Source organism: Neodiprion fabricii, chromosome 4, assembly GCF_021155785.1.
Source record: "Neodiprion fabricii isolate iyNeoFabr1 chromosome 4, iyNeoFabr1.1, whole genome shotgun sequence".
NCBI lineage: Eukaryota > Metazoa > Arthropoda > Insecta > Hymenoptera > Diprionidae > Neodiprion > Neodiprion fabricii.
Window position 1 is genome coordinate 29225548 of NC_060242.1, and position 24688 is coordinate 29250235.

The window sequence follows — 24688 nt, forward strand, 5'->3', positions numbered from 1 at the left end:
TATCACTTAGCGGTCTAATTTCAAGCCTTTTAAGAACTTTGAAAAATGCGGCTGTCACGAGCATTACGAGGCGAGTATGTATATTCATTGTCAGTATATATTTCAGTAATAGAATACATGGATGAGACGGCTGGATCACGTTTAAGTTGGCGGTAGAATCCATTCTAGATATTCCGTTCGCGTTAAACATTCCACGGAGAGTTTATCGAAAACAATTAAGTCTATATTCTCATCCGTTGAATTTATTTGTGCAGCCACTTTATCCAGATTCACAAACTAATCACTCAGAGATAAAAGAAATTGAAAAATGGTCCTGTGAAATTCAAGTTTTTGTTTAACGTGGCGAGGGATGGAAATTCTAAATAAGTGCTTAGGAATTTAGATCTCGAGGGCTGCGCAGTCTTGATACAACCGTTTACATTGACTCTGACCTCTTCGATGTCCCTAGTAATTTTTGCGATTCACGGCGCTCGTTCGATACCGTGGGTGGCAAGCTTACTAGGGATATGTAAGGGATCAGAATCAATTTAACAAGTGACTGTGCATTGCAGTTGTTTTTGTCGGAATCTTAAAGTAGGATAATATTTTCTCTGTTTGATGTGAATTTTCCGTAATTTTGAAAACGTATTAAGGTGCGACGTGCATTTGAAAGGAACCGAAATAAATTTAATATACTGTGTTGAGTAAAAATTGTTGATCATATCTATTTCCAGAGCGTGGAGCAGATACAATACTGGAAATGAACCCCTATTCACACGACGCATTGGTGAGTCGCATGTGCATATTTACTGGTTTTCGTTTTTTGAATTCATCATAACGATGACTGTACAATTACAATTGAAAAAATCTGTGTGCTTTTGAAGTAAGTAATTAGAACTCCGCGAAAGAACTCTTCTCTAAACAACCGTGATGAATATTACTGAACAAACTTGTATGCGAAAAATGATTTAATAGATGCATAAATGAACCGAACTTGACCAAATCAATACAAAATTGCGGAGAATGATAAAATTAATTCGTATTTTCCGCTATAGTCAATTTAATAATTTATGGGAGTACAATATATCTTCAGATCGATAAACGAGAGACGAGAAGCTCTTATGGTATTCTTTTACACCGTTACCGAACGTAGAGTAAGGCATTCAGCGGCTTTCCTTAAATGTTCTAACCATACTCATGTACGGTTCAACCGTGGCGCAAGTGAAGGGTTCAAGAGGGTCGACAATACTTAATTGGAAATGAATTCCAAGAAAGAAATATTAATTGATCAGTACCGTTCACTTTTCGGCAAATATCATATCCAAATTAGTAAAAAAGTAACGCCCCCGGGTGGGCTCGAACCACCAACCTTTCGGTTAACAGCCGAACGCGCTAGCCAATTGCGCCACGGAGGCCGTTGTGATACAGGGCATAAAATAGGCTATATAAATCTGTCTTGTTGAAACGCAGACCGCTCTTCATCCAGTTATTAGCAACGCAACAGTATTCGATCTTTGGATAAGAAATTGTGGTACTGCTACCATTTTTACTGTTTATAGCCATATATACCGTGGCATGAAATCTCTAACTGAATGTACCCGACGGTTTAAAGATTTAACTGTAAAACTTATTTCATTATTGCTGATTACAATATATTACGAACTATGCGGCTTGAATTCAGCCACCGTTGATTATGAGAAATGATGGAGCTGTCGAACTTGAAATTTACGCCTAACGATGTTAGGAGTGGCAATCCAACTTACATTAGCTTATTCCGTGCCGTTGACGGAAGAATATAACGTCCGTGCTCAAGAGGAATCGTTTCAGAGAATCTAATCCCCGGATAATATTGTGTTGTATGACCTTTTCGTAACTTCAAATTCCATCATACGTTTTGCATATTTCAATAATGAAAATTTTACACTTCAATCAATGCTTGCGTTCGCGAAGTTTCGGTGTTTTAAACTCGTGTGATAATCCTTTTTATCGGTACGCTGGAAATACGTGCGGATAAATAATTTTTCTCTCATAGATGTCTCCACATGATACTATTCAGACGCGGAAGATTTTTTTGGTCCGGTGATATTTGAATTTTCAATAAATAATACAAGTTTTTTTTTTTTGTATTGAGTTTTGATCATTTCTACCAGAATTAATTGCACAGATAGAGAAGTATAATTTTGTGAACGTCCGGTTATTAAAAATTGCTTTAAGATTAAACATGTTCCTGTTGTGACTTAAAATGTTTAAATTTGCTGTGCTACAAGTGTCAACAGAAGATCGCTTTATTCATGCCCCGTGTCTACATTACCTTCTGTGGGAGTCTTTGACTGAGCACGGCTACATTAATATTTATACAGCGAAGGTTTACCATGAAATTGATTACTGCTATTACGACTACAGGTTTTATTGTTTGTGCAGTCTGATGCGAACTTATAATTTATACATGGTAACGGCAAACAATGGAGTTGATCTTGACTCACTCGTGTGTAGCTTGAATTAAAAGCATTCTATTCTAGTAGGCGGCGTGATAATTAGTTTTCGATTTTGTTTGTAGACTAATTTTAAAATTCCATACACCATAGCAAGGAAGTGATTCAATGAATCATCGCATTTCAAGGTGATAAAAGACTTGAACACAGTTCCAGTAGAGCTACATGCCTGTGCACGATTAGCATGGAAACGTGGTCAGTAACCACTGCTAAATTAGCGCAGAAGTCTGGAAATTTTCGTTTCGAAATTCACGTAAAATTGCCAATACTTCGAGGTCGTTTAGAGTGAGCCTGCTCTCATATGAAACATGCATTTTATGAGTTGTGTATCATCGAAAAAATTGTTTACTTTATTTTTCGACGAATTAAGGTCTCATGAATTTTCATTAGCCATCATTTGAGGTCAGTCAGGCTCGTATAGGTTTCAAATTCATATGGGATACCGATGTAATCGTATTAATCGCACCTCATGCTTCGACAGGTGCAGCCAATATCAGAAAAGCAGCTGCTCCGCATTCACAGACAGTCCATACGAGGTAATGAAAACCTCATACGTTTGTTAACGGTGAGACACGTACTTTTGCAAACATCTTGACACTCCAAAGACGTTTTCGAACATCACATTTCGATCCTAAAGCCCCCGATAGCCGTAAACTTTTTTCGTGCAATTAGACTGTATTGACTCCTAGTTCTGAAGTTATTTGTAGTACATCTTTAACGATTACTCCTATTACCAATAATCTTCCCGGCGTATGATAGTGCCTGAGAATGTACTTACGGACAAATTTAGCTCTTTGCTTAACGGTTTCCACCTATCATTTTTATTCCAGCGACGATGCGGTCCGGTAAGTTTCACCGTCCATACGGTATCTACTACTACGAGTATTTGTAGTACAAGTGAGTTTTATGATTTTTGGTAAAAACCCGAGCCCGACGTACCCAGGTATCCGCGTTTGAACATAAAACGTGAAGACGTACAACATTTTCATACTTATCTATACGTGTTATTGGAGCCGTGCCTAACGATGATACATGTAAGTTCTGTGATGCTGATGTAAGGTGCGTGACCAGCGATATGTTTTTAATTATCCGAAAACTGCGATAATGAGGAGATGGTGAAAAAATGTACGATATAAACTAATATGGGCATCGATCTTACTAACGGCGATGATGAAATCTCGATGTTCCGTAACTGCAGCTTACTTCCTCATCTCCGAATCGTAACATGATGCACAATATAGGTATATGATGTGATATAAGAAGAAAAAGAGGAATAACAACAATGTAATTATAACGGTCAATCGTACAGACAGTCTATTAGAGATGACTTTTGCTACTTTATTTCTGATGTATGACGGACACCCGATGAGAGCCTCCTAGCGAGTGCAGACAAGGCTCTTTTAATCACAGTAATTAATAACTTGGCACTTTCTTCCTGGGATACATTACACATATACCTACACAGGTTACGTAAAAGATATTACAACCGAGGGGTGTCATATAAAAAAAATGACGACCGGTTTATGCCCTCTCTTCAAGCCGATTCGAGGTATACCGACATCCGTGCAGCCCGTGCCGTCGTGTAAAGTCGTATAATACCTGCACTCATGCGGTACGGTGGGGAAAACGACGAGGGTTAAGACATACGACGATGTTTTTTCGTCGTGAAATTCCACGCGCCACGCTCTGGTCCCACCACTTACTCGAGTACATATTAATATGTGCGTACAACTATGAGAAGGACGTGTATCGGACTTAGAAATCGAAAATAGCGATTTACGGTGCAGTAGCTGTTTTTACTGTCTTTATACACGCCTAAGTCAAGAGTAGATCAAACAGTTTCGGACGAGGTGTTTATGCCACTGAAAATTCAATCAATGTCTCGTCAAACGGAATAAATATTAATAATAAATTTGCAGACCCGTATTTCGGCACCTGAAACGCATTTCCCTGTGTCGTTTTACGCGCTGTCGGAATTCGAATTTAGCGTATCGCGCGCTGTATATTCGAGGGAATTATAAGACGCGTACGTTCATACTTACCGCAGTTGATGCGACGCGATGCGCTTCGCGAGAATGGATTATGATTTCACGCGGCTTATATCGCCGATGTGTATACGGTAATTATATCTGCGCGTTGAATGATGATTATACTCGATAGAAATATATGTGGCGACCGGGGTCCGCCTGAGCGGAATAATTCATGAAATATTGCGGCGTTTCAAGTAGAATTCCAGAATCTTGGCGTGAGCGAAGGTTGCACGATCGTTGTGCGTTGGATTTCGTTGAAATTCCTGAAATGATCCGATGACGTCAACTACGTCGATTATCGTCTTTGAATAAGAAGACGTGCGCCGTGTGCCCGGTGATTTTGTGGGTTTCGCATTTACGAGGAGCCCGCACTCAATTCTATACAACTCCGCAGGGAACCTTGGCCCGGAATTCATCGATATTTTAATTGATCGCGTATGTGAAATAATTAAAAATTAAATCCGGAGGGTAGGTGGTGAGTGAATACAAAAAATTACGATTTTTCTACCGCGTAAACAAGTCTTTATATATAAATATACGCCTATAAATGCGCGCGTGCGTATAATGTATAGCGGACGATCAATGTTCTCGCAGATATCATCGATGCTCGCGGTGGCCTTAAACGATTATTCAAAATTTCAGAATATATGTCTCGTAAACAAAGTTACTCCCCCGATCGATGACCTATATTTACAGGTAAGGAGATGAAAAAGAATTAAAAAGTTTAAAAAAAAAAGAAAAAAAAAGAAACAAATCAGCAAAATAAATAAGTTTCCCCACTCTCGTGATCTTTAACATAAACAGAAACCGGCGGTATAATAATTTTGCAAAATTTGGCCAGGATTGCGAATATTCATGGCAATTAGTTACGCATGGATTCCCCCGTTTTACAGGCGATGCTTCGGTTAGGTTGGGTTAATAATATGCGCGGAATGCGCTTTCGTAATTCGAATCATAGATCCGATCACTTCGGAAGAAAGTGTCGTCTGCCGCACACTCAAGGGGGCGAGCGGTGGTCTTCGGGGGGACCAAAGCTCTCTGCGAGACTCTCGAAGACCTCCTCTTCTCGTCCCGAAGGCGGCAGCCGGACGCCGTCGTAGAAGCTCGTTGCGCAATTTCGCGTGGGCGATGCTGTAACTCCGGTGGCTGCATGTAACCACCGACGAGACGCGACGCGACGAGACGAGACGAGACGAGACGAGACGAGACGAGACGCATCCGCCACCTTCGCAGCTCTCCAATACCATCCCAGTATTATAAGCAATAGCTGATAATATCCAATCCCCAGGCTCTTGCTGCTCGCTTCATGGAGGGAAAGGAATTCATGAACCAACAAAATAGATTTTCGTGGCGTCTGTTTAGTATCCGGCGATCTAGTATCCCTTATTTGTTCCAAACACGGTGACTTCAATTCAACGATTTCGATTTCGTTAGTTTGTCAAAATAATTCGGTTAAGCGAATTACTTGATTCCACAAAAGCCTTTCTTAGCTTTCGCGATCGAGCGAAGTGTTGATTCGAGCGAACCTTTTGATGCGTTTCCGAATTTGAGTCAACTAAATATCACGTCATTTTAAGCTTATTTACTATTCCTTCAAGTCGCGTGTTTCTTGACAGAAACAATTAGGTACTTCAAATATATGAATAAGTATATCAATCGAGCCAACAAAAAATTGACATGAATTGAATGCCATACTTTGTTGATCTAATCGGAGCTTGTTTGGTGTAACTGGTTGAATCAGTTGCACTGATTTGTTTACGAGGTAAAAGAAACATCACATGCTTTGAAACAAATAGAAAAAGTTTTCATCGTTAAACATCGGTATACTAGTACTATAAACGGCCACTAGGGATAACGTGAAATAAGATAGTCATCGGATCTATTATTAACGAAGAAAGCATAATACCAAGTTTCGAGTGATCGAAATTGATATTGACTATAAATAAACAAAAACTGTTGACACATGTTCAGTTCATAGTTCTAGGTGTACAACAATAAGTTTTCGGGCTTTTTCCATCCAATATCGAGTAAAACCCATAAAATTTTGAGTTAACAGAATTATAAATGATATCATTCGAAAAACACGTTATGTGTAGTATAACAATAACTCTAATGTTCTGTGTTCAACCAATGCAAAAGGTTATTGTAACACTAAATTTCTTTGCCTGCTTTAGTCATGGAACTCTTGTCTCAACAAAACATGAAACAGAACTAGTTTTATTTTGTTTTATTACAACAATTTCATACTAAAAAAAAAAAAAAAAATCCATTGAGGTGCGTTCAATCAAAAATGTAGTCATTTCAATCACCCGTTTTCTTGATACAAAACTCACATTATCGCCAGGAACTCGCGCCGTGTGATCTTGAATAAATTGATAGTGAGCATCATCGTTAAAAGGCTTCATTTAATTCTGTATGTTGTTGTCACGAGTACATCGTCCAAAAAAAGTATTTTGTTGAATTGAGTAAGTGTTGTGTTCGCCACGTCTGATTATAGCATTTAGTTGAATCAAACGAATATCGCATGACTCAAATAATTCTTTCCCTCCGTGCAGCTGTTCAGAAACATTACTTTGGACCTTTTTGCACGCATTTTCATGACTGCGTCGCGAACGGTGCGATTCAAGCTTCCTGATCTTACAACGTGACATCACGTCGCGTCTCATGTCAGTTCGAACGTTCCAACTCCCCAAAATTTTTCGGGTGAATCGTATTTGTCCATCGGGACCATTTTTTGGAACCGATTAACGAAAGACATTCGGAATTTTTACTCCTAGGATCGATAAAATTTAACGATATTATCCCTTTATAGCAGCTATATTCTATTCGAGAATGTGACAAGATTATCACTATATTTTAATCACGATTCGCGTATGGTAATCCACAGCTCCGAACCACCTTCGGATTTATCTGTAGACATGCGCTTTTACAATCGTCACGTATATCGGTAGGATGAGGAGTTTTAAAAGAATTCAAGTATTACACCGATGAACTTTTTTTATTCCATTAATGTATAGGATATTCATATTTTTAAGGGATCTAGATCGACAATGACCGCTGATCAATTATACACGCAAAACACAGATTCTGTAGTGATTGGTTGTAAACCATTTTTTTTTTTTTTTTTGCTTCGGAAAGTTAAATCTATTGGTCAATATAGTACAATGACAAGAAATGAGTGATATCGGTGCAAAGTCCCGAGTATTCTGAGAATTAATCTATGATCTTATTTTTTGTCGGTATAAAAAATATAGAGAAAAATAAAACCGGTACTGACAATTCGTCTATATTTGACAATTTTTCAAAAATTAATCCATATAATCTCTAGTATATATATCGAATCCTCCCAGTTCCTTAAAGCGTATAGTATATACATAGTTTTTCAAATTTACATATTCGTGCAAATTACCTGTATCCGCAAACAAATGGGCTACTGTGATTATATCTTGTCCAAAATAATTAGCTCTTATTCCTTGCTGCATTCTATCAAGTGTAAACCTACTACGAAATTTACTGGCCGACACCTGTAACCTGAAGTGTGTAACACTAACTTCATTAGACATCTGCGCAGCAGTACCGTGTCTGCAATTGTACGAAATTATGTGCACGTGTGCCTTGGGGTTTCATATTGACCTCCCAAAAAGTGCGGTGAGTTTAACGAATGGTCATCGCTGTAAGGAGCTTGTACGTGTAAGAAAAAGGAGCAATAATTGCGCGGATTAAATTGAGGATAGTATTAATCTTCACTACCCAAAGGTGATGAAGAATCGCCGTAGACGATGACCCCAACCTTATAACGTCGTGGTGCGGAGTCCTTGCGAGTATCCGGTAGCCAATTATTTACATTATAAATTGTCCAATTAGTGAAATAATCATTAGCGATAGAAAAATTGAAATGAAACCTCGCGGTGCAGGTCAATGAATTTTTACGAAATATGGAAATTTGTGTCGGACTCTCAGCTGCTCGCTGCAGCACCGTTCATCTTTCGAGATAACTTGTTTACGAGAATATCTGTCGATCCGACGCGCGACAGCCACGTGTCATAATTATTGAGCAACTCGTAATCAACTAGTTATCACTTTATTGTGTCAATTAGTCTCGAATATTGCCCCGTCTGCAAACAGGTATGATTTAATTAACGATTGCGCAGAGTCCGTCCGAATGATGGAGGATTTAGCACTCACTCACACACGCAACGCACGCATACAATATATACACACACATATATGTATATATAAAAACGGCGTTGGGCGAGCCTAGCTTTTACATTTTTTCAAATTAACTGATTAATTAATTGATTACTTTTCTCCTGTTTGATTCTTTTTCTGAAACTACGATACGACTATATATACGCGTATTTCGAACTCACATTCGATCGTCGTTAATTAACATACAGCAGATTCTCAATATTTGAACGGTCGATGTTTATATATTATGCAAGTTGTAATTTTTACGAAAATTAGTATTATGCGTGGGTAATATTTCATCTTAATTAAAAAAAAGTTCCATTGATTTCGACGTTAGTAATATCAGACAAATTTAAAGTAGAGGAAAACATCCTTGTGACTTATGTCATTCTGCATTATAGCTGCAATCATGTTTATCGGTGTACAAATAAAGGCTAAATATTTGTGGAATCGTCAGATGAACACGCAATTGTGTTTAAGAGACGCATGAAATTCTACTCTCTCCCTCCTGCCAATTGCTCATGCCAGTAAATGGATCAAAATTACAAGTTGCTTGTATACTCTTTTACTGTTTTATTTCTCTCTAATTTCAATCATTTTTTATTTCTATTCATTTCTATTATTTCTCTTTCGACTGCCTGTACGGATGAAATCTATTTTTGCCTAGCCTTGTTATTTAAAAATGATTCCTTCAATTAAGTCTCACACATCTGAACGAGGCAGGTATATATCATCTTGCCAACTACTTCCTTGCATCCTCAGTTGTACAAAAAAAAAGAATGTGTTATACGCCTGGAGATTTTATTCAAAGGTCGGATCGTTTTTTTTCCACTCACTCTTCATTGAACGTTCTTTTGATCTATTTACAGAAAGTCCACTTGTGTTATATTTACCCATATGGTCGCTGCAGGCAAGTCAAGTCAGAGTAAAGTAACAACTTATAACTTCGCGTCAGTATACTCAAGGATTTACGGATAAAATGACGATTAAAAAGATTGCATAAATTTGTATAAAATTCAACATTTTATTCGTGGTAGTTTGATTTTTTTTAAATAATGGTGGTTCGTGAAGATAAAACTTTTTTTCATTTACTCACCTTGAAATATTCTGCTCAAAATCATCTCGACCTGTAATGATCTGCTTATTCGAAAAGACGGTAATAAATAAGTGTAAATTTATTGACGTATGAGAAATATCAGATGAGTGCAGTAATGCCTACTGCTTAACAACATGTTATTCCAGATCATTATTATAATTACGAATTTGCGGAAAGACCATCTTCACAATGTAAATACCAACGACGAATGGATGACCTTAAGAGACGCGGCATTTATGGAGAATAATTAATCAAGCTGTTAATTAAGAAAACTAGATGCATAATCTGTGGGCAACCGAAAAATTATGAATGCAGATACAAGAAATTAAAACGTAAAAAATAAAAGAACCTTAAATGGGTTACCATGAATGCAAAATCGATTCACGTGGTCGTCAAATGCTGCGAACGTCTTTTGCCCATTGTCTAAACCGTGTCTTATCGATGTCAAGTATGTTTAATTAGTAAATAAATATTTCTCGGCTTGAAGTCGCAACAAAATTGAGAGAGATTCCGTCTTGCGCAATTGGCATTGGCACTCCGGGATAAACGTCAATTTTAATGTAAAAATCGAGTACTATATAATATGCATGCAATGTAAGTATATATAATGAGATGAAAAAAGGTCTGCACAGTAGCGCAATCGCGTTTTGCCGGTGTTAAAAAGCCCCGGCATTATAAAATAGGCGGTTAAGGCGATACTTTACATCGCCTTCTGCATAAATCAGACATCTGAACTTTAAAATTGTTGGTCTATGAAAATTCCGTTGTGTCAGAAATTCACACAAATCCGAGTGGCTGTGTTATGTCGTCCGGTTCGGCCGTCGTATATTACCTGGATTCTCAGCCATATACGTATGTACATTGTATAACATAGTTTGTTAGTGTCGCCTGTATACGGTACATATATATCTATTTTTACGTAAGTGCGAGTGAGCCCCGTGTAGGTTTCTTAAAAATTTATCGCGGAATTTTATGCGTTCGATATTCAAATCTGACAAGAGTTCATCTCTCTCCTCACCATATACTGGGACCGAAGGTCTTTTTTTTCTTCGTAAATATACCTTGCCGTTGCATAATACGAGTCACATGTTTAGGACTTTGTGACTCGGTTAAGTGGACTGCCTTGCTCGGTTGTGTTACTACCAATAATAATGATAATAGTAATAAAATAAAAAAATAAAAAAATGTTGCTACATTCGTCTTTGATGTGTATCCGTTGTGGAGGGAGAGAATCAAGACTGAATAAGAGGATGAAAAATGAGATAACATTAGTGCCGCAAGCTTCGCTAATACGTAATAAATGTTATAAAATGCAGAACAGATGAATTTACGACCACGACGAAATGTCATTCCGTACTATTTCCATCGCAAATGGATGACAGAGAACTGCAATAATTACTAACTCCTGTACGTGTTCAAGTTAGTTGTAGTTTCACTGTATCGTATAATTATTGATTTAAATCACCGAATTCCTGGCGTATAATATAACTGGTTGGTAAATAAGTTCGTTTGGTTTTTCCTCGTATACGGCCGACTGAAGCAAAAATCAAACGAACTTATTTGCCAACCCAATATTTCAACATACGCGATCCGTTTCAGAAATTGTGCCAAATATTTCATACACGTGTATAAATGTGTGCTGATAATTCGGTAGATCGACGAAACGCGGGGGCTTCTCGAAAATCATTTATAAAATCAACGACGTGCGATACTTTCGACTAATTACACTCTCACGCAGTTCTCGCAAGATCAATCGGTCAAGTGGTTATCTGCAAATCTAATCGTAGATTAAAATAGCAAAGTAAAGAACAGAGTGTCGGGTCACGCGATGTAGAAGCAAATTGCAAGAACTGAGACGACTAACCTCACATGACAATATCATTGAACTTATTTTTATTCCCTGAGATGCGCTTGATCGTCGTTTCATTTTCATCCTGCTCCGTGTACAGCTTGCACGAGTCTACCTGCATGATACGTATAGTATAAAAGTCCTGAGGAACCTCGACGCGCATTCCGGTTTGGCCCAACTACTGCATGCCGCACGATTCGGTTTATATTTAGACGCGGATGAAACAATACCGATTCCGCAAGATGGGGGCGAGGCTCGCAGAGCCGATCGCGCGCCTCCGCTTCTTATTATTATTTTCGCCTCCCGTTTCACTTTAACATTCTTATTTTCCACCTTCGGATCCCCGCCCTCGCGTGTCTCCTTGGAGTCTCCCGTACGTCCGGGTTTATGCCTTCGGGAATTTAATCGACGCGCCTTTTTTCTCTCGCCTTTAACACATACTTTATAGTTATTCAGGATTTCTGAAACGAACAAGCTGAATTTTTTCCGTCTCGTGCAGGTTGAAGTCAAGCACACGTTGCGCCGTGCATCGTGGTTGCTTGTTTCGATGACCTTGTCCCATTGCATCGAGGTATTTACGACTTGTACAGGACGTATAACAATAATATGGCGAAGAAAATAAATTGTCCGTGTAAAAGAGGTGAGAAAGAAGAAAAAGTAAGTGATTTACGAATCAAATTTCATTTTATAAATGTCTGTATAGTATTCCTTATAAATATTATCGACTGCTTAAAACGCATCGAACGTTTTTGTCGATCTCCGGGAAGTTTATTTGATTTTCTCGATTCTGATAAAACATACGATGGCATATATCCATTGGTACGGCGGTCAGCCGTTGAAGTCACCCTTGACTACGGATATAATTCCATCTAAAGCGAGCTTTTTACGCCCGCGTTCAAATCTCCGCGATGCCTGTACGCAGCCTCGAACATCAGACCGATTCCCAAGGTGGAGAGACTCGCTGACAGCTTCCCACATTCAAAATACTTTTATGCCTCGTCGCGACGTCTTCTCGGACGATTTTTACCTACCTGCGCTTTATCCTGCATCCACCTCCTCGATCCTTGCAAATTGCTGCGAGACGAGGTGCGAATGGAATCCTAAAGTACACATCGGCGAACCTCGTGGGCACACGAGTATGGTCTGTATAACTGTAAATTACACGGTGAAAGACGACCCACACGTGTTTGCGTTTCGACCCTTCGTTAGCGTACACCTGCGGCGAGATGCTTCTTTTATGGAAGGACGCACGTTTCGATTGCAGACTGACGCGTTGCGGGAATTGAGGCTGTCGAGTAGAGGTGGACCGTAAGTGTCGGACGGAAAAGCCGCGAAGAGATGCAAACATATCGCAGAGCCGTTGGACACGGCAAATGTCCGTGAAATCGATACGTTATATTAACTGGAATTCAGGTGTTATAAAAGTATTGATTTTTTTTAAATCAATAGATTTCAGCATGTTGCACTGATTCAATTCCGGGGAATTTTCGAGTTGCTTATTGCAAATCTGCAGTGCCAATGTCTCAAATTGTAAATATTCGATCCAATAGTGGTGGGACGAGGAGTAAAAGGAAATGGTATAAGATTCTATTGGGTTCGAATCTGGAAAATAGTTGTATAATCACCTGAAATTTTTATACGTCGTCACAGGTGTCTTCCATTCTAAGTACAATACGAACGTGAATAAAAATTGTACGGAAAAATTTAACTTCCGGTCAGAAAAAAAATTTAAAAATTCGTAACTACTACTCGGGCGAATTACACCTGATGCTAATATAGTACAAAATGTCTTTTGTAAGCCTCCTAGAAACGGTTTTCATAAAAACTTGATCGAACTTAAATAAACTGCGAGCAATTTCTGATAAATTAAGATACCTACGAAGGTTTCGTATGGCTAAAATATTTCAAGAATGCTGCTGGAAGACGTAAGCCGTTAGCAAACTACTAATTTGGTAAAAACTAGAAAAACGCGCTTACGTCATTGCTGTTTATTATATATCTGTAAAAAGTATTAGTTTTACTCGAATTGCCAAAAAAAATTATGAATAAAAATTGTCCAGTTTTAAAGATGTGCGTAGTTCTTAGATTCTAAAACACATTTCATTCCACCTGTTTCCTTTTTCATATTTCTTTTTTTTTTGTTAACATCTGGTGTTTAATCGTTTCCGCGTGTATATCGCGGCTATTAAGTACATGCATACCTATCAGGCGTAGCGACGGCGAGATACAGCCACCGCCTCGAATCATGGTTGAATAAATCTTCTCTAGGCTCAATTTATAATTCCTCTTATCTCTCGAGTGATCCGCCGGTGATTTAGTGCCACCAGATCTGACAGAATCCCACCTCTTGTCACCGGCAAATCTGCAAGGTATATTGCTGAGATGAGGAACTCGTGTCTATGAGCTATTTAGAAATACACGATAGAGCGAGTGTCACGTAGCGTGCGTGTCCGAACCACGCGAAGTCGACACAGGTAGGCGGATATATCCACTAAAGGTGTCACGATCCTCTATCATCCGCTTGCAAGTAGTTTGCGATGCGCGTGTTATACCTGTAATCGTGTAACGTACTGTACTCGTTGCATGCGGAATATCTCGCAGTTACGTACGTTGTGTACAATAAATTTGCGTAGGAACGAGCGTGTGCGCGCAATAATATGCAACGAAAATACGTACGATCATGCAAAGTGAAAAAAGTTATTTTCAGTCGATTGAAACGTGAGACATGCATCCTGCTGCTTGTAAGGCGGGATTCACGATGATATATCTGAACGTCTTTTGAGTAAACAATCGCTCGATTTGCACATGTTGATCATACACCTAACATCACGCAGCGATCGTTAAGCTGGAGGCGATCGGTCTGTCGGACTGAATTTTATAGAGGCGGGATTTCCCGACCCAGAGGACTCTGCCGTGATGACATCACCGAAAGCTGGGACCCGAGGATGGCGAAGAAACTGGACCCAAACCGGATGCTGAGATTCTCTCCGAGTCTACTTGATCGTCAGTGATTCTCAACCGAGTCGCGTTTCGATGCGCACGCTTAGCCGCTTGATAACAGAATCGCATTATAATAACGTCCAAGCATTGATAATTGATGAATAAGATTTCCAATGACTTGAAATTCGATATTCGTGCAGCAAAGTTTATTTAGCCTTTTACGCCTTTTGTTCAGACACGCTGATGTACGGAAATGCGATCATTGACGGTAGCTGCGCTAAAAGTACTCGGATAGTGCCTTTCACTTCAAGATGAACGTCGACGGTAGCGGTTGTTATTTAAATTTGAAAATACACAACTATGCGCCAACACATTTGGTAGGTATACCTGCGTGGGACACGTCAGGACAACGCGATTTCCTTTTCCTTTTCCTACCGGAATTTCGTAAAATCTTTTCATTGTGCCAGTTCCGACAGGTATCTGCGACTGCTATAATGATTGGGAGATAACGTGGGAAAGTTCGACGAATAGACCTACTTATAAGAAGCGAATGAATATTGGTATTCAGTTACGTAGAGAAGAAAAAAAACCTTTTCAAGTTAACAACAGCGGTATAAACGCAATAATAATGTTATTTTTTCTTTCAGGAGGAGTTCAACTGCCCGCGGCTAGAAAATATTTGGAGACTCAATAGACGTGATTAACGACGTACAAACAACAAACATATTCACGTATTTTCGACCTCGCAGTCTGTAGTGAGTATGGACATTTATTTCACAACCATCACGTTTCATAGATCTGCCCTTGATTGTCGATATAATATCTACAATATATCTGCTCGTATTTTACCGCGTTCCAAAAAATCGAAGATATCTTCTCTCTCGTGAGTCTGATAAGTTTGGCCAAACTCAGGCTGACAGAATAGCCAGTATTTCTGCTCGTAGAACATGAAAATTCGTGCGAATTGGCTAGTCGGACAAAATTGAGCAAATAGTGCAACGTCGAATCGAACGCCCACGAAATGAATCTGACAGGCCTGCATACGAGGTGAAGCGACGTCTTTGGTGGGCGCGTCGCGTCGCGACGGCAGCTCTAACGCGGGATTAAGGTTAGAAGACGACCTTGGCCCAGTGACCAGAAGCATACCGGGCGTACAGACGTATTCGTATACGCATTATACACTGGTCAATATAATGTATCTGGCTGGCGCGGCGACGTGATGAAGAATTAAGTTTCGATCATTTTCACGAAATTCTAATCGAACATCGCCGGGTAATTCACTCTGAGCCTTTTAGCTGCAGTGCTGCAGTGCAGGAGTTGCACCAGCCTAGTGTGCCCTAGCTATATTCTTCTACCAATGATCTGTGTTTTAGATGTCATGCAAATTAGAAAAATGTGACGCGTCTATATATCGTCACGCTCCTAGTTTTCCATTCGTCGATGGTGAAATGTCAGACTGTACAAGCGATGGCTGAATAATAAAATCATGTTATTATAACACGAATCTAATCGCGATGAGGTTGAATAATTATGGTAGAGTAGTTTTAAAATTCCGAATTTAAAAGGTGTTCGATAGCTTTGCGGTCTGGCGAGTCATGGGAATAGAGAAAAATTAATTGTCGAGGTCAAGTCGAGTTCAGTATATCCGGAATAGAAACCGGGGTTGATTTTGACACAACCGCATGCTCGTGACTTAGTAAAAGACGCGACATATATTATCGAAATTCAACACCGTTCCACATGTTCTAAATTGTAACAGTTTGAATAAGCCGCCAAAGCAGTGACTACGGGACTCAGTAATGGGTAGGTCCGTAGGGGGGGGGGGGGGGGCTTCACCTAAGCGGTTATATGATATATGTATGATCAATCGATCGAGAAGTGTAAGCTGTAGACGACGAATGAGCGGTCGATCGTTATCAGAGTGCGCTCTGAAAAAAGAAATCATAACGAACGAATTGATCAAATTGACAAAATGAAATAAAACGCGTACGGATAACATTTGAGATAACGAAGGAAAATTAGCAGCGACCGATCTTTTTACGGATTCCCGATAAAGGAAAACCACCTGGATATGACGGACGAGGGGAGTCCAATTTGCCGGGCAGGGAATTAGCGAGTGTAACTGAGAAAATGGAAACTGGAATTTGAAGCAAGTCCCAAAAAGAAACACTTATGATAAGTTTTTATATTCTGACCTGTTCTATTTTTTTTTTTGTAATTTTACGAGTATACCGTTTATGGAATTGTTATTGTCATAGATGTCCGCCGTGCCCATTTTATTTATACAATTTATTTATCATTTTCTTTCACATGTATACGCTTCTTTTATTCGGTTTTAGTTTATAGATGCATGTCATTAGGTCATACCGAACATCCGAAATTCCGTTTTAGATTAAAAAAAAAAAAAAAACAATAAAAAAATAAATTGATAGCGGATGATTTTTGTTAATTGCGAGAGGCTCCTCAGTTGGAGTTGAATCCTGGTCGGAGCAAACCGCGATAACGAAAAAGACCGTTACAAAACGAAAGGTCGAATCTGCGTGACAATATCGCGTAGATATTGCTTTACCTACCGCAATAATGTGACATTTGAAAACTACCTTCAGTTTCGCTTACTGTTCGAAAATGCATGCATACAGCGTAAAATTATGATTCAAACGAATAGCTTCTATTGCGTAATACGCGTCAGATGTTTTCTTCTTATAATTATGCATGTAAAAATACCTCTGGTCTCACTTGGCGCCAGTTAAACGAATTCGGTGGCCATGCATCGATCACCAATCTGAAAAGTATGCAATACGTGATCTTTTCGACAGTCGAATACGATAATCGGTAATCAATTATATCGTAAAAATAACCTATCGCAATTCATCGAAAGGTTTCTCGGCGAGCTATATGATACACGGTATAAGCCTCTACCAATGGTTACCAGTAATGATCGCCATGTGCACCAAGGTTCGCCGAGGAATGCTTGACGAGCCGTGACATTCGACGTTCTCAAATTGCACAGTCCTAATTACTATGATCTACAAGTTCGAAGTCGCGCCGATACCAGTGTCCTGCAAATGCTCCCGTTCAACCTTCAAGTCACGCGGTCACTTCGGTGGTAATAAAATCAAACAGTGTCAGCCGATGACCCCGAGAATCTTTCCTCCGCGACGTTAATTGTTATTTACTGGACAAATTGCATTTGGAACGGAATTAGGAATCAGGCCAAATTAAAACGTGCCGATGGAAGTCGTAATAAAGCAGCCGCAGGAAGAAAAGCAACTCGGGCTTGTCTCTTTTTGTGCCAAACAAACACTCGGGAGTGCGGGGATCGCATTCGGTAGCAGAACTACCGTACAAAGAACAACGTTTCAACATCTCGCGAGGCTCCGTTACGTATACGTGGCGATGCGCTTGTGTGAATAATTGGTGCAATATACATACACGTTTATTATACAGTCGCGATGAATTATTGCCGGAGAATACTCGGGCAGCTCATCGAGATCCTGGAGTGTGGGCGGAGAAGAGGACGTCGATTATACGCCTCTTCGCTCTCCTCTTCATGTAGGCTGTAAATCCTAACTCAAGCACCTCGTGCACCACGAAGAGTCGGTAGGTAGGTACCTATATGCCCGTATATTCGAACCTCGCGTGTTATCCGGGTAAGTTCGATTCGCCTGCAGGTAGTTAGTTACAGGTTATATACACTCGCGGTATCAGATTTACGATTTTCTCGTCGCCTCCACAAGCCTAGCATTCTATAATTGCCTATTTCAAAGCGTAAAGTACGACGCCGATTAGAGCTAATGATTTACAATTAGTCGAACAATCGATCGCGGATTAATTTCACTAGCAACGAGGCAGATAATTAGCATGTGTGTGTATAATGTACGATCATTCAATTTAACGCACTGTACCTCAGATATTCATCAAAAAAGGTGCGAAATATTTACCGTCTATACTTTATACATTATAGTAGAAAGTGTTCATCTTTTAATTTTGTTTTGTTTCAAAAATCAGTTGCGTTAACGAATATTTATGTACTGCTGTCTGACATTAAGCTTGTCTTTTTTTCTTTTTCTTTTTTTTTTTTAAATTTGTTCTCATTTATTTTCAACGAAAGTGGTATTAGTGCCGATCAAAATTCCTGTACAACGTACGTTAAAGCGGCTTGCCAGAAAAAAAAACTGAGCGTTCGTGGTCTGGAAATAATCAACTTCAAGACATAATTTTCGATTGTCAAGTCGAAATTATACTGCTGCACGGTATAAGTTTGTACCGAACTGTCATAACGATCCAGCATTAATAATATCTTCGTAGTCTTTTCGTTTGCGAGATCTCGAAGCCTTTTGATTCAGGCGTATACACATAGGTGTATACACATGTGCATAATATATAAATGAGAAAAAAGACAAGCAAGTTCCGTTTGACTTTCTTGCTCTCGAAAGAGAAGGCGAACCCCATTAAATGGATCCGCCGTAACGAAACCCGTATAGAATGCGTATAAATGTATATGACAGAGCTGCTGAGTAACCGACATCCCAGGCATCGGAATTTATCGGCACAGTGTGTTGCAGATAAGCGATACATGGCCAGACAATTACAACCATGCAGTTAGAAAATCGGACCAGGTTGGTCCATGGTGGCCAGCTACAATAAGCCATAACAGGGGTTTCGAACTACGCAAAGTACCTCGTGGTTGTCGTCGCTAGAAATTCTTTCTCCGTATGATCGCTGTTGTTCGATCGTTGGCTTTCTAGCCCGGCGGTGAGAGGTGTGAGGTAGAAGGTGGTTGATTCGTTGGTTGGTTGGTTATATCCCAAGTGTATTGAACATAGAGACGTATAGCCTGAGAGGCGCGTACTAGATGCTGGATCACGATCACCACCGCACGCCATTTTCATTCTGTACTATTTTTCTTTCTTATTTTCTTTTTTTTTTTTTCTTCTTCTTCTATATTCATATATAACACAGTTGCCAGGCATATATACTCGCAATAGCAAGGCTGTCAAGTTCACTGAGCCCGGGGGGCAAGCGTGCGGAGAAATTCTGCTCGCCTTGAGATGAAGCGATGCCGAGAAAGAAAGAAAGAAAGAAATAAAATAACGAAAAAGAAAACACAAAAAAACAAAATGGTGCGGAAAGAGAAAAAAGATACGCGAGTGGTGCTACGGATTTCATGAAAACCAGTTACGCTTCAAATTGAACCTATCAACTCTCGTCGGTCTATGAATGGCCATTGTATAATTTAAATCACTATATCATTCGGACTTGGCAGATCGGCCCGTGATCTTTTCTATTCCAGCTTGAAGATCGCGTTGCCACGTATGTGTTAATAGTCGAAGTAGACCGAAGTAGACGAAGAAAAGAAGACGAAGAATATGAAGAGGGACTCAATAAATAAAAAAAAAGAAGAAAATACATTCAATTATACATCCTTGTGGGACAAACATCACCAGCGACAAAAACAACCAGTCTTGCTAATCCTGTTCTCGCAATTATATTATCCTGCATGTTTGCCATCGTTTTCGAACCGGAGGTACGCGCCGCGAGCTGCAGCAGCTCTCGTATAGTAAGCGATCGTAAGAATGATAGTAAATCATTGTTGAAGAGCCATACGCAGGTACGCGCGATGTTTCATTACGGTGAATTTACGCTTACGGACATATACACGTAAATATATGGATACGTGTGGATATGCATATGCGGGGTTATCCCACTGTTAAAAGGTGTCCGGTTATTTGCCGGTTAATGTAACGTTTTTTTCCAATCAATTGAACGGGTCATCGTAGCTTTTTATCCTTTTTTTGTTACCGCTAGTCAAATTGACGATCCGGAATCAAGACCAAGCCCTCATGATCGTTTACCGTTTGGAGGAGCGATCACTAGCCGATTCAAATTCAATCGCGGTTTAGTGATAAAAAAAAAAAAAAAAATAGAAACAAAAATCTTGTGAGCATCCATTTTCCCCATTAGCCGTATCATTAACATCCTATTAAAAGAATTCAGGTGGGCCAAAACGGGCTTAATTTAAACTAATGAGCGAATTCCGATATAGCCGTAATCTACTCTGGCTATAATTTTTCGACGACGCGGCGACGTCACGGCCAAGTTTGCCTGATAAGGCTGCAGAAACAGATGAAACCAATGGATTAACGGACTGTGCGAAATGTCAGAGCTGCGCGACGAAAAAAGGTTGGCAATAAAATTTGTAAATCGCAAATTGAGCGACGAGGCTGTTACAGGTGTTTAATTCTACATACAGTCAGGAAGATATACGAAAAATGACCAGCTCATTGATATTCGTCGAATCTCGAATGCAACAAAAGACTAGGAAGTGCGAGGAGGAAGGTTTGATTGACTGGAAATCTTGGAGGGGAACGGACACACTTCAGTCAAGGAATCGTGCGAGAGGAAACGTAATGAGAAGAATATAGCAATTATGTATATTATGTGAAGCGAATGGCGACGGGACGTAGGTGTCACTGACGTCATGAGAAATTAGCGAAACAAATGAATGAAGTGAGATCCCATATCGGCAAAATCTTTCGTTTTTCCCCCCATTATTATTACCATTCTTTTTTTCTCATCCATTGAAATCAATACTCGGTGAATAGCGATACGAATCATCGGGACGGCTATTATTTGCATATTACGATTCCACTTTACTCGTCAAAGCGTAACCAACCGCTGGCTCGTTATATCAGTCGAGAGCTAGTCGACATTAATTGGGATTGGCCGGTGTGAACGAGGCGTGAGGAAAATAAAAGAAACATTGTTGAAAGAGAGTCTTTGAATTTTTTTTTTTCTATTCACAAATCGCTAAACTATCGAATCGAGCAAACAAAAAAGAAAACAACAACCTTTTCAGGCCATAAAAACGTTCCTCGCGTGTTCAATGCGATTATTAAACCACCTTTTACAAATTTCCTAAAAATTCGCTTGTAGCGTGAGGATGTAACACGGTGGTTAACATTTTGTTAAACACACGAAAGACATCCACGATCCTTACAGCAAAATGTTTCGCAGGCGCGCCGGCTGAATAAAAATTGAATTTCGTTGAAACTGTTTGTGAAAATAACGAAGAATCGTACGGACTTTTGCGTTCATGTGTGAACATACCAAAGTTACATAAATAGACGCTCATACGTCGCTGCGTACGGACACTGGGTGTGGGAAGCGTAACTTCCTGCAACAACAATCGTTAATTACTGTCGTACACTGGATGGTGTTCGTCATGTTTGCCCGAGGTGGTATTCGCGTTACCGAGAGATTTCAGTGTCAAGATTGGGCAAGATGGCATTTGGTCTTGCACACGCGTCATTAAGTTTCACGAGCTGCTCGGCTGGCGGGTCTCTCGCTCGATTCCTTCCCGAAGGTTCCGCCCGAAGATCGTAGCCTTCTTTGCATCGGATAGGTGGCGAAACCTTTCCGATTAAACACAGCTTACGCATCCCGACAAGGACCAAGTCATACATACCAAGCTGCGTCCTGGGAATTGATTGAACCGCCTGATTACCCCATTAAAGAATCCCGTTCCGCCAACTCGGCTGCCAGCTTCTTCGGCCTTTCGTGATCGTCTCGAAATTTTTCGGCATCCGCGATCCGTCCAAGGTCGGAACCATTTATCTACGTGGGAATGCGTTAGCATTTTGGCATATAATACCGCGGAATTGGATAAAATTAAATCATTCGAAGCCCGGAGGGTAAATTTATATCCGAGCACAACGACCCGCGGATATACGATTACTATACCACGGTTTTTTTCGTTAATAAAAATTTCTTATTAACGATCACGATCACGACGAATGACAGTTAGTGCGATTAGTCAACTCGCCTCGCTAATTAATGTGACATCGAATCTTGTTCAATCGGTGAATATTCCACACACAAATCTTGTCTGTATGCCAAGGAAATGGAAAAAAAGTCGATCTCCACACAGGATGCTCAGTCTTTTGATTCCAGTACAAGGTTGAGGCGAGTCTTCCTCGTTATCTCGGACCGCTTTAAATCCGTGCACACCAGGTTTACCTTGCGCGTCAAACTATTTCACGTCACATTTCATTCTAAATACCCCCAGGTGATTCATCAGCTTCCGTGTCTTCTCTTGGACCGCCCAGAACGTGTATACGTGTAGGCTGTTGGTCAGAGAGTGGACAAATTATAAGGTACCTAAAAAGTAAAACTGCGCGCATCGTACAAGGTCATCCCGATTATTCTACGCGATCAACATTTATTGGCGGGGTCTACGGGGTTGCCGCAAGATTTACTCTGCGTTCTGGTCTCGTTAATTCGACAATTTCGGATCACCTAATGTTTGAAATCATGCATTTCTTCCTCTTCAAACTGTATTTGGAAAAGAGACAGTTGATCTTCAATTACACAATGATCTGCAACCGAATGCTGAGGAGGAACCTCGGTATCCGTACAGCCTCGCTACCGAAGAATGCGTGTCTTGATCGCGCCCACGATCGCTCGAGAAATAGTGTCTCTTTCGCATTGTTTGCAGATTTCGTAATCGATGTTACGGGAGAGGAGGTGATGATAAATTTTAAAGTCAGGCGCCGTAGTTTTTTTCTTCTCTTCGGTCTTTTTGCACCTATTTGTTATTTACTTTCATCTCTTACAGTTTGGTATAATACGCATGCTTTTTTTAAAAATTATCTCAGCCGCCCCCGCGTATCTTCGCATCGTCCGACATCCATATATCGCTGAATGCTGTTCGTCTTCACCTCGGACGTAGCTACGTGCTTGATATACATATATTTTGCCGACACGCGAGATATCATCGCACACCGCATACCGCCAGAATGCGGATGAGATTTTTGTGCGGCACGAATTAATTATAGAGGGGATACCTTATTGCGACCGTTTACGGAGAAGAACGCACGTTTTAATCGATTGGAATCTTCTATTGCCTTGAGCTAAGGATTTCAGCAACATCTTTATCTCATTTTTTTTCTCCTTCTTATTATTATCACATTTTTTTCCCTCGACTCATTATACGTGTCCCAGAGCCAAGTGCTATCTCAGGCGGCACAGCTAGAGGTGTGCCTTTTGAACAATGACTAGGTTATTTCGTCGAGCTGTTTACCATAACAGGAGCGGGTATTTTTTTCAATATTTCCGCATTAGTTTTGTATACGCTCAAACCTAACGCGCACACGCGCATATTCTGGTCATTCGCGCTAACGAATCTAGCTATAAACGAGGATCAGGGTGCGTATACGATTGAGAAATTTTCAGATTGATAATAATTGTGCTCTCGTCGAAGAATAACAGATGAAAGATGAGCCAGTTTTGTATCATAGTTAGAAAATTCAAGGAATAAATATCTGCGTGGCTCAAATTCCCATCGTGAACAAGAGGATATGACCAAGCCCATTACATACTCGACGTTCCCGCGATACTCTGTGGATTTTTCTTCTCGTTTTGCCGTTCGTAAATAGATGTACGGTCAGAGTGTGAAAAATTACAGGAAATACGATAGTAATTTAATGCTCAGTTTTCAGGAATCGTATCGTTATATGCACGCAGTTTGAACACTTTTGTCTAAAACTGTCGGTTCCAACTCTCCGAAAACCACTGGCATTTAATTTATTTGCTACTTTTTGGTTTGGTTCGTAACTTCGCGAAACCGAATCGCGATGTCGATGAGCCAGCTGTAACGGGGATATTGTTCATTACATAGTTGCCGATAGCTGCAGCTATGGGTTTCCCATGATTCATTATGAGCGTACGTTTTATTTTTAAATTCGATTAACCCATCAATGTGAATAACCTTCGAAAACTATTTTTTCCTACTTTTAATGCAATTCAGAAGATTAAGGCCGTCAAACCACTCGTTCTTCCTTATACCGGAAATCCGTAATGCGGGTAGAGCGATTGTTTTCCTATTCGAAGCGCAACGCGGGAAAGATCCACCATTAGTTTATAATTTTGACATTCCCGGTATAAGCTGGATTTCACTTTTCATCTACCTAATACTTTTTACAACCACATGACGAATGACGATTGAATTTGGGTTAATTCGTCGTTTCATTCTTCATATCTTCGAACGTCTAAAATTGATCTTATATAGCAGGTATACTACACAAGTAGCGAGCGAAAGTTTATAACTTACGTA

At 40.0% G+C, this 24688-nt stretch overlaps 1 long non-coding RNA gene and 1 other non-coding gene across 2 annotated transcripts in view; one reads left to right on the plus strand and one right to left on the minus strand.

Annotated features, from left to right (window-relative positions):
* The first annotated feature begins 527 nt into the window (after window positions 1–527).
* The window catches only part of LOC124179327, a 31375-nt gene continuing 7214 nt past the window's right edge, over window positions 528–24688 (plus strand). Inside the window, exons 1-2 of the long non-coding RNA XR_006870012.1 lie at window positions 528–766; window positions 15222–15329. This is a non-coding gene — a long non-coding RNA (uncharacterized LOC124179327). The remainder of the gene's footprint in view (window positions 767–15221; window positions 15330–24688) is intronic.
* Trnan-guu lies at window positions 1321–1394 on the minus strand. Its single transcript has one exon. It is a non-coding gene; the product is annotated as a tRNA-Asn (tRNA).